The following is a 9,435-nucleotide window of genomic DNA, read 5'->3' on the forward strand; positions in this document are numbered from 1 at the left end:
ATCTGTGCTATTAAGTGTAGTAGGCCTGCCTATCCTAGGGTTAGTAGGGAGCAGGCTTTTCTACCTGTCATGTAAAAATCTTCCCAGCGTTAAATAGTTCCCAATCGTTATGCTTGTATTGTGATGTCATGTTGTACAATTTCCCACAGCGTGAAAATGTTCCAAATGTAATCATTGCACACGCATATCTTTGTGTGAATGACTGAGCTTGTGCTGAAGGCATTTCATGGTGCCGTTGTCAGAGATATTACAACACTGTATATAGCCATAATAGGACATTTTAAACGTCTCTATTCCTTTGGAACTTTTGTGAGTTTAATGTTTACTGTTTATTGTTTAATTTACATTGATTTTAGAGAAAGGAGATAGGAATCCTATTGGGCAACGAATGGAGGAACGTACAGTATAACGGCCCACCCAGCAGACTGTCGACCAATCGCATTCATGTTGTCATGCTGTGTCGAGCGGTTGCTAAAGTCAAACGCGTGACAGTGTACGAGTCGAGACACGTGCCTATTTTCCTCAAAAGTACGTAATATCACGATCCCAAAGCTTTACAATATTACAGATATCAAGTTAATTATCTCTCATCTCGGAAAATATTTGTATTGTTGTTATTTCCTGTTCACGAAATTCATGCAAATGTTGGGTTTTTGAGCTAGCGCCCAATTGACTCCCATTTCCTCATTGAAGGAGCGCTCTCCTTGTACCAGAATCGCTCTGAATGAACCGCGTGGTCCATTGACGAAGCATTTGCAACGAACGCAATGGTAGTTATTCCAATGGAGTGTCCCATCTCATCAAAAGTATCTCTGCTGTTGATAATGTCAGACTCCACCACTCTGTGAGGCACATCGATCTGCAGGTTGAACATAGTGAGATTGTAGACTCCTAAATTGATAGCTGTAAAATCCCCTAAACAAACCGCACTAACTATCTACTTCACATGCTGATATTATTTTTGGTATTATTGTTTGTACCTAGCCAGCCAGGCCATAGAGAGAGCATTTTGTAGTCGACCTGAGCTTTAACGGATTTCCACACCGATTTTCACGTTGCTAGATTACCAACCATTTAATAATGCCTAAATTAAACGTTTGTTCACACATATTTTTTGTTCTTTAACACGGTAAATTATAGAAATGGGTGGTTTTGGATTTTTACTTTAAGGACAATTTCACCAATCTGAAACGGTGGCAGCATCTCACACTATGCAATTCGATGTCTGCTTGCAATTGAAAGCACACTGCACAACATGGCCTAATAGTTGCCTTCACACTGTGCGATTTCACAAGCTAATTCTTTACACGCGAGCCTCTCCCTTCTATCCTTCCTTCTCTGTGTACGATGGCTGCAAATACATTGAGAGAAGATAAAGGCATTTCTCCTAAAGTTGTTCACCCTGTTATGCTGTGAAAGCAAGGGAGCCTTGTCCACCACATACAGCGTGCGGATGACAAGCTTTTTGAGACTTTCTTTTTTGTCAGGAGTTTTTAAAATGTATTAATGAAAGTCATGGTGCCGACTGGTGGACATTTAGTGTACTCTTCTGGCATAAATATCACAGTCTTCTTAAGCTAGGCTGAAGAGGCTTCCCCTCCTTTATCTGCACTATGTGAAAATAACTGTTTATCTCTTCACCATATTGCTTAGACTGTTCTTGTATTTTCAGACCAGTTCAAATTTAAAAGAGAAGAACCAATGTATTTGCCTGACTACCCAGACTCCTTGCTCTGGCCATATGCTACGCCACGCCCACAGACATTATTTTTTTTCTCCGCAATGAGTCTGGATCCGAGTACCTCCCCGACGATTTCTAGAATGCAAACACACTCTAAAGGTTTTGATTGGTCCCAGAAACTGTTGGGTTTGGCCAGAGTTAGAACACACGGTAAAGCTGCGTTTAGAAAATGTGTCATTGGTTTTTGATACTCTGATTGGTTAGATGACTTTGTTTAGTACAACACCCCTCGTTTTGATGTCACCACCAATGACTTAATTGATGTCAGTTTCAGACTGAAGTATGTAGCGAACGACATAACAGAGGAATAATTCAGTTAAAGTCGTCAGGCAACCAATAATACTGATATGGACTAAACTAAAACCAAATCACGTTTTATTTGTCACGTGCGCCGAATACAACAGGTATACCACCTTACTGTGAAATGCCCAATGCAGTTCAATAAATGGAGTTAAGAAAATATTTACTAAGTAAACTAAAGTGAAGAGAAAAAAATATCAAATCAAAAAGTAACACAAGAAAATGACATACAATAGCAAGGCTATATACAGGGGGTACCGGTACCGAGTCAGTGTGCGGGGGTACAGGTTAGTTGAGGTAATTTGGAAAGTGCCTATGCATAGATAATAAATAGCGAGTAGCAGCAGTGTAAAACGTTCTGATGGCCATTTGATTAATTGTTCCGTCGTCTTATGGCCTGGGGGTAGAAGCTGTTAAGGAGCCTTTGGTCGTAGAATTGGCGCTCCGGTATCGCTTGCTGTGCGGTAGCAGAGAGAACAGTCTGACGTGGGTGACTGGAGTCTTCGAAATTTTTAGGGACTTTTTCTGACACCGCCTATTATATAGGTCCTGGATGTCAGGAAGCTTGGCCCCAGTGATGTACTGGTCCGTACGCACTACCCTCTGTAGCGTATTACGGCCATACCAGGCGGTGATGCACCCGATCAGGATGCTCTCACCGGTGCAGCTTGTTGTGGAATAATCAGAATTTGTTGGTAACATAGGTAAGATGTTTTATATTCATCATATGTTTGTAAGTTACTTCTCATCAAGAATGTTATTTTTGTATAATACTGTGGCGGGGTTGCAGTTATCTGTTCTATGTCAAGACTAAGTTGCATGGGCCGCAGAGAGGGGAGAGGTCAAAGTATCATCATGTGTAAACATATCTTTTGCTCCACTGTGTCTGTGTGCCAGTCACTCCCTACTTTTCCCATCGGGGATGGCAGTGTCTGGAATCATTCTATCCTCTCCGTGAGCTTGTCCAGGATTGGTTGTATTTAGAGTTGGTTGTATCTAAATGACAATTTGATATATGCCTGTTGATATGGAGGATTGGTTTATGGTTCTGGGTTTGAGTAAGGAGACAAAGCTGAACGATTTATTATGTCTATGCTGTCTGACTATGTGTGTTCTTTGCTATTAAAGGATCTCAGTTGCAATGCAGAAGGGGCTCTCAGAGAATTCATTGATAGACACTAAATTGATCTGAGAGTCACAGGGTTGTGATAGAGCTGATATAATTAAAGATGGACTTTGATAACTAACTCTGACTTGTGTGTGGTTTGCGCTCATGATTTGGTAAATTGAGGAAATTTCCACGACAAGCTGTAGAACCTTTTGTGGATCTGTGGACCCATGCCAAATCTTTTCAGTCACCTGAGGGGGAAAAGGTGTTGTCTTGTCCTCTTCACAACTGTCTTGGTGGGTTTGGACCATGATAGTTTGTTGGTTATGTGGACACCAAGGAACTCAACTCTCAACCCGGTCAATTTCAGCCCCATCGATGTTAATGGGGGCCTGTTCGGCCCTCCTTTTCCTATAGTCCACGATAAGCTCCTTTGTCTTGCTCACATTGAGGGAGAGGTTGTTGTCCTGGCACCACACTTCTAGGTCTCTGACCTCCTCCCTATAGGCTGTCTCATCGTTGTCGGTGATCAGGCCTACCACTGTTGTCGTCAGCAAACTTAATGATGGTGTTGGAGTTGTGCCTGGGCACGCAGTCGTGGTTGAACAGAGAGTTCAGGAGGAGACTTAGCACGCACCCCTGAGGGGCCCCAGGGTTGAGGATCAGCGTGGCAGATGTGTTGTTGCCTACCCTTAACACCTGGGGGCGGCCCGTCTGGAAGTCTAGGATCCAGTTGCAGAGGGAGACGTTTAATCCCAGGGTCCTTAGCTTAGTGATGAGCTTCGTGGGCACTATGGTGTTGAACGCTGAGCTCTAGTATTTTTATTTATTATGGATCCCCATTAGCTGCTGCCAAAGCATCAGCTACTCTTCCCGGGGTCCAGAAAGATTAAGGCAATTTTATACCATTTTAAAACATTACAATACATTCACAGATTTCACAACACACTGTGTGCCCTCAGGCCCCTACTCCACCACTACCACATATCTACAACACACTGTGTGCCCTCAGGCCCCTACTCCACCACTACCACATATCTACAACACACTGTGTGGCCTCAGGCCCCTATTCCACCACTACCACGTATCTACAACACACTGTGTGCCCTCAGGCCCCTACTCCACCACTACCACATATCTACAACACACTGTGTGCCCTCAGGCCCCTACTCCACCACTACCACATATCTACAACACACTGTGTGCCCTCAGGCCCCTACTCCACCACTACCACATATCTACAACACACTGTGTGCCCTCAGGCCCCTACTACACCACTACCACATATCTACAACACACTGTGTGCCCTCAGGCCCCTACTACACCACTACCACATATCTACAACACAATGTGTGCCCTCAGGCCCCTACTCCACCACTACCACATATCTAGAACACACTGTGTGCCCTCAGGCCCCTACTCCACCACTACCACATATCTACAACACACTGTGTGCCCTCAGGCCCCTCCTCCACCACTACCACATATCTACAACACACTGTGTGCCCTCAGGCCCCTAGGCCCCACCACTACCACATATCTACAACACACTGTGTGCTCTCAGGCCCCTACTCCACCACTACCACATATCTACAACACACTGTGTGCCCTCAGGCCCCTACTCCACCACTACCACATATCTACAGTACTAAATCCATGTGTATGTATAGTGTGTATGATATCGTGTGTGTGTGTGTGTGTCTGTGCCAATGTTGGTGTTGCCTCACAGTCCCCGCTGTTCCATAAGGTGTTTTTTATCTGTTTTTTAAACCAAATTTTACTGCTTGCGACAGTTACTTGATGTGGAATAGAGTTCCATGTAGTCATGTCTCTATGTAGTACTGTGTGCCTCCCATCGTCTGTTCTGGACTTGGGGACTGTGAAGAGACCTCTGGTGGCATGTCTTGTGGGCTATGCATGAGTGTCAGAGCTGTGTGCCAGTAGTTTAGACAGACCGCTCGGTGCATTCAACATGGCAATACCTCTCGATGAACAGTGTTTTCACATAGGTGTTCCTTTTGTCCAGGTGGGAAAGGGCAGTGTGATTTGAGATTGCATCATCTGTGGATCTGTTGGGGTGGTATGTGAATTGGAGTGGGTCTAGGGTTTCCTGGATGATGGTGTTGATGTAAGCCATGACCAGCCTTTCAAAGCACTTCTTGGCTACCGACGTGAGTACTACGGGTCTGTAGCCAGTTAGGCAGGTTACCTTCACTTCCTTGGGCACAGGGACAATGGTGGTCTGCTTGAAACATGTAGGTATTACAGACTCGGTCAGTGAGAGGTTGAAAATGTCAGTGTAGACACTTGCCAGTTTTATTTATTTATTTATTTTTTGGGTGGTTGGTCATTCTTGATACACACAGGAAACTGTTGAGCGTGAAAAACCTAGCTGCATTGCAGTTCTTGACACACTCAAACCAGTGCACCTGGCACCTACTACAATACCCCATTGAAAGGCACTTAAATATTTTGTCTTGCCCATTCACCCTCTGAATGGCACACACACAATCCATGTCTCAATAGTCTCAAGGCTTATAAATCCTTCTTTAACCCGCCTCCTCCCCTTCATCTACACTGGTTGAAGTGGATTTAATAAGTGACATCAATAAGGGATCATAGCTTTAATCTGGATTCACTTGGTCAGTGTGTGTCATGGAAAGAGCAGCTTCCGTTACCTACCTTATCTTCATTCTTTGTATTCTCTGAAACATTTTCTTTACGTCTATCATTTTATATTGTTTTGTCTGCGTCTCCCTCCCTCTCTCTCTCTATATGTCTATATGTTTCAGTGGTGTGCCTGCCCCCAGTCTTTAGCAACGTGTCCATTGTCTCCTTCAACCTTGAGCACACTCTGACCTGACTGCCCTGTTCAGGGACTCCTGCCAACACCCACTTCACAGTTCAGAGCCTCAGGTACACTCTTACTCTTCAGTCCCATGCTTTCCTTGTTCTATCCTTCTAGTGTAGCTGCTGAGTTAACTGCTTTCCTTGTTCTATCCTTCTAGTGTAGCTGCTGAGTTAAGTGCTTTCCTTGTTCTATCCTTCTAGTGTAGCTGCTGAGTAAGTGCTTTCCTTGTTCTATCCTTCTAGTGTAGCTGCTGAGTAAGTGCTTTCCTTGTTCTATCCTTCTAGTGTAGCTGCTGAGTTAACTGCTTTCCTTTTTCAATCCTTCTCGTGTAGCTGCTGAGTAAGTGCTTTCCTTGTTCTATCCTTCTAGTGTAGCTGCTGAGTAAGTGCTTTCCTTGTTCTATCCTTCTAGTGTAGCTGCTGAGTAAGTGCTTTCCTTGTTCTATCCTTCTAGTGTAGCTGCTGAGTAAGTGCTTTCCTTGTTCTATCCTTCTAGTGTAGCTGCTGAGTTAACTGCTTTCCTTGTTCTATCCTTCTAGTGTAGCTGCTGAGTAAGTGCTTTCCTTGTTCTATCCTTCTAGTGTAGCTGCTGAGTAAGTGCTTTCCTTGTTCTATCCTTCTAGTGTAGCTGCTGAGTTAACTGCTTTCCTTGTTCTATCCTTCTAGTGTAGCTGCTGAGTAAGTGCTTTCCTTGTTCTATCCTTCTAGTGTAGCTGCTGAGTTAACTGCTTTCCTTTTTCAATCCTTCTCGTGTAGCTGCTGAGTAAGTGCTTTCCTTTTTCAATCCTTCTCGTGTAGCTGCTGAGTAAGTGCTTTCCTTTTTCGATCCTTCTCTTGTAGCTGCTGAGTAAGTGCTTTCCTTTTTCGATCCTTCTCGTGTAGCTGTTGAGTAAGTGCTTTCCTTTCAGCTGGTTACGTGGTAAAGGCAAAATACTGCACAATTGCAGTGATACAATCTAGGACAGTTTAGATTTGATTGTCCTTAGCTTTGTTTTCCCCTCTATATCTCACTCTCGGTTTGTCTATTTCTCTTTGTCTCTCGTTCCCTCCTCCAGGAAGAACTCATGTGAAGGATTGTGCCAGGTTGAAGACCAACCAGCCATTTGACCTCTTTAATAAGTTCAAGGATTCCTTCTGTTACTGTCAGGCCCGTGTTCAGGCCTTCACCCTTAGCCAGAAGTCCAACTGAGTGAAACTTTAGTCTGCTCTAGTGGTGTCCGTATCAGGCTGTGGGAACTGCCTGCTCCTGCAGGTCACTCCCCCTACATCCAGGGGCCTCTGCCCCCCCCCCACACAGCTCCTCTTCAGGGAGATCACCTGCCAGATGCGTCGGACTAGTGACGGGGCTCAGGTAGGGCTTGGTCGTTCAAAATTAGGTGACTTCTAATGAGGTGCGCCAGGGACAAAATACTCAGGTGAGTTTGACGATAAAAACATTTTTTTAAAAATACATTTTAGAATGAGTCTGTAACGTAACGAAATGTGGAAAAAGTCAAGGGGTCTGAATACTTTCCGAATGGAATATACCTAGAAAAGAAAGCAAGTTCTGAGAATGTGGTCAAACTCACTCACATTCCCTTTGAATATAACCTGGGAATGTCATTCTTTTTACTTCACCTGGCAAGTCAGTTAAGAACAAATTCTTATTTACAATGACGGCCTACCCCGCCCAAACCCGGACGACGCTGGGCCGGCTTAGGGTATTTAGATCACATCGATAAAAGGACAGAATATCTTGTAGTTCACTGAACAGTGTCATGAACTGTATGTTAAATAACTAGGGAGAGTGAGGAGAGGTGTGGCCATTCAACTCTTGTGAATGCCACTTTTGTTAAATTCCCTACAAAAGGGATTGAACCCACATGGAGGCATGCAGGCATTTTTAATAACAATCATTAGATACACATTTCAAGTCAACATAATATAGTAATATTTTTACCCCAGTAGGTGCTGTAATAAATGTGGAATTACTTTCTTTTGCAGTTGTTCATACTGCAATGTTTAATCCGTTCGTGTTATTTATTTTAATCCAGGCATTGTACATGATAAACAGTGTCTTTGAAGTCAAAATGTTACCCTTTTTGGTAATGTACAAAGAAATACCATTCTTAAAATTCTCCAAATGAAGACATGAGCATCGTTGGGGTGATGGTTAAGGGTTTAATAATGGACATTATAAACTGGGTGTTTCGAGCCCTGAATGCTAATTGGCCGAAAGCCATGGTATATCAGACCGTATACCACGGGCATGACAAAACATTTATTTTTTACTGCTCTAATTAAGTTGGTAACCAGTTTATAATAGCAATAAGAAACCTTGGGGGTTTGTGGTATATTGCCAATATACCACGGCTACGGCCTGTATCCAGGCTCTCCGCATTGCGTCGTGCAATAACAACAGCCCTTAGCCGTGGTATATTGACCATATACCACAAACCCCCTCAGGCCTTATTGCTTAAATATACGACAGCATCTGCATTACATGTAGCCTTAATTTCAACTACCTCTCTTTGTAGCTACTGGGGTTGGTAAGTTGCTCTCGTTCAACAGCCTCTCGTTCAACAGCCTCTCGTTCAACAGCCTCTCGTTTCACAGTCTTTCGTTCCACAGCCTCTCGTTCCACAGCCTCTCGTTCCACAGCCTCTCGTTTAACAGCCTCTCGTTCCACAGCCTTTCGTTCCACAGCCTCTCGTTCCACAGCCTAGGGTTTAGTGTAGTATTTAGTCACAGTATTGTATGAAGTCACAGTATTGTCCTGGATTTACTGTCGGTGCCGGAGATGGCTGCTGTTTTACGGGCTACTAATCAATTGTGCTATGGAAGTTTTTTTGCGTTATTTGTAAGTTATTTTGTATATAATGTTTCTGCCACCGTCTCTTATGACCGAAAAGAACTTCTGGAATTCAGGACAGCGATTTCTGACCTCGTACTGGACAATATTTTTTCTTTAACGAGTCGGACGCAAAAGATTTACTTCAGACACCCGACAAGGCCCAAATCCACATCATTCTTATGAAGAAGATATCTGGGAAGTAGGTCGGGATCTTTGTAAGGATCCGACAGCGAGTGAGTAATCTTCCTCTATCATCAGTCCTATTAGCCAACATGCAATCATTGTGTAATAAAATGGATGAGCTCCGATCAAAACTATCCTACCAACGGGACATTAAACTGTAATATCTTATGTTTCACCGAGTTGTGGCTGAACAACGACATGGATAATATACAGCTGGCTGGGTTTTCCGTGCATAGGCAAGATAGAACAGCTGTATCGGGTAAGACAAGGGGTGGCGGTCTGTGTCCATTTGTAAATAACAGCTGTTGCATGAAATCTAATATTAAGGAAGTGGCCAAGCTTCCTGCCATCCAGGACCTCTATACCAGGTGGTGTCAGAGGAAGGCCCTAAGAATTGTCAAAGTCTCCAGCCACCCTAGT

General features: G+C 43.8%; 1 pseudogene; it reads left to right on the forward strand.

Moving 5' to 3' along the window:
* Positions 1–452: 452 nt before the first annotated feature.
* LOC121846243 lies at positions 453–7,386 on the forward strand (annotated as a pseudogene).
* The last annotated feature ends 2,049 nt before the right edge of the window (positions 7,387–9,435 follow it).

The sequence above is a fragment of the Oncorhynchus tshawytscha genome, linkage group LG03 (assembly GCF_018296145.1).
Source record: "Oncorhynchus tshawytscha isolate Ot180627B linkage group LG03, Otsh_v2.0, whole genome shotgun sequence".
Classification (NCBI taxonomy): Eukaryota; Metazoa; Chordata; class Actinopteri; order Salmoniformes; family Salmonidae; genus Oncorhynchus; species Oncorhynchus tshawytscha.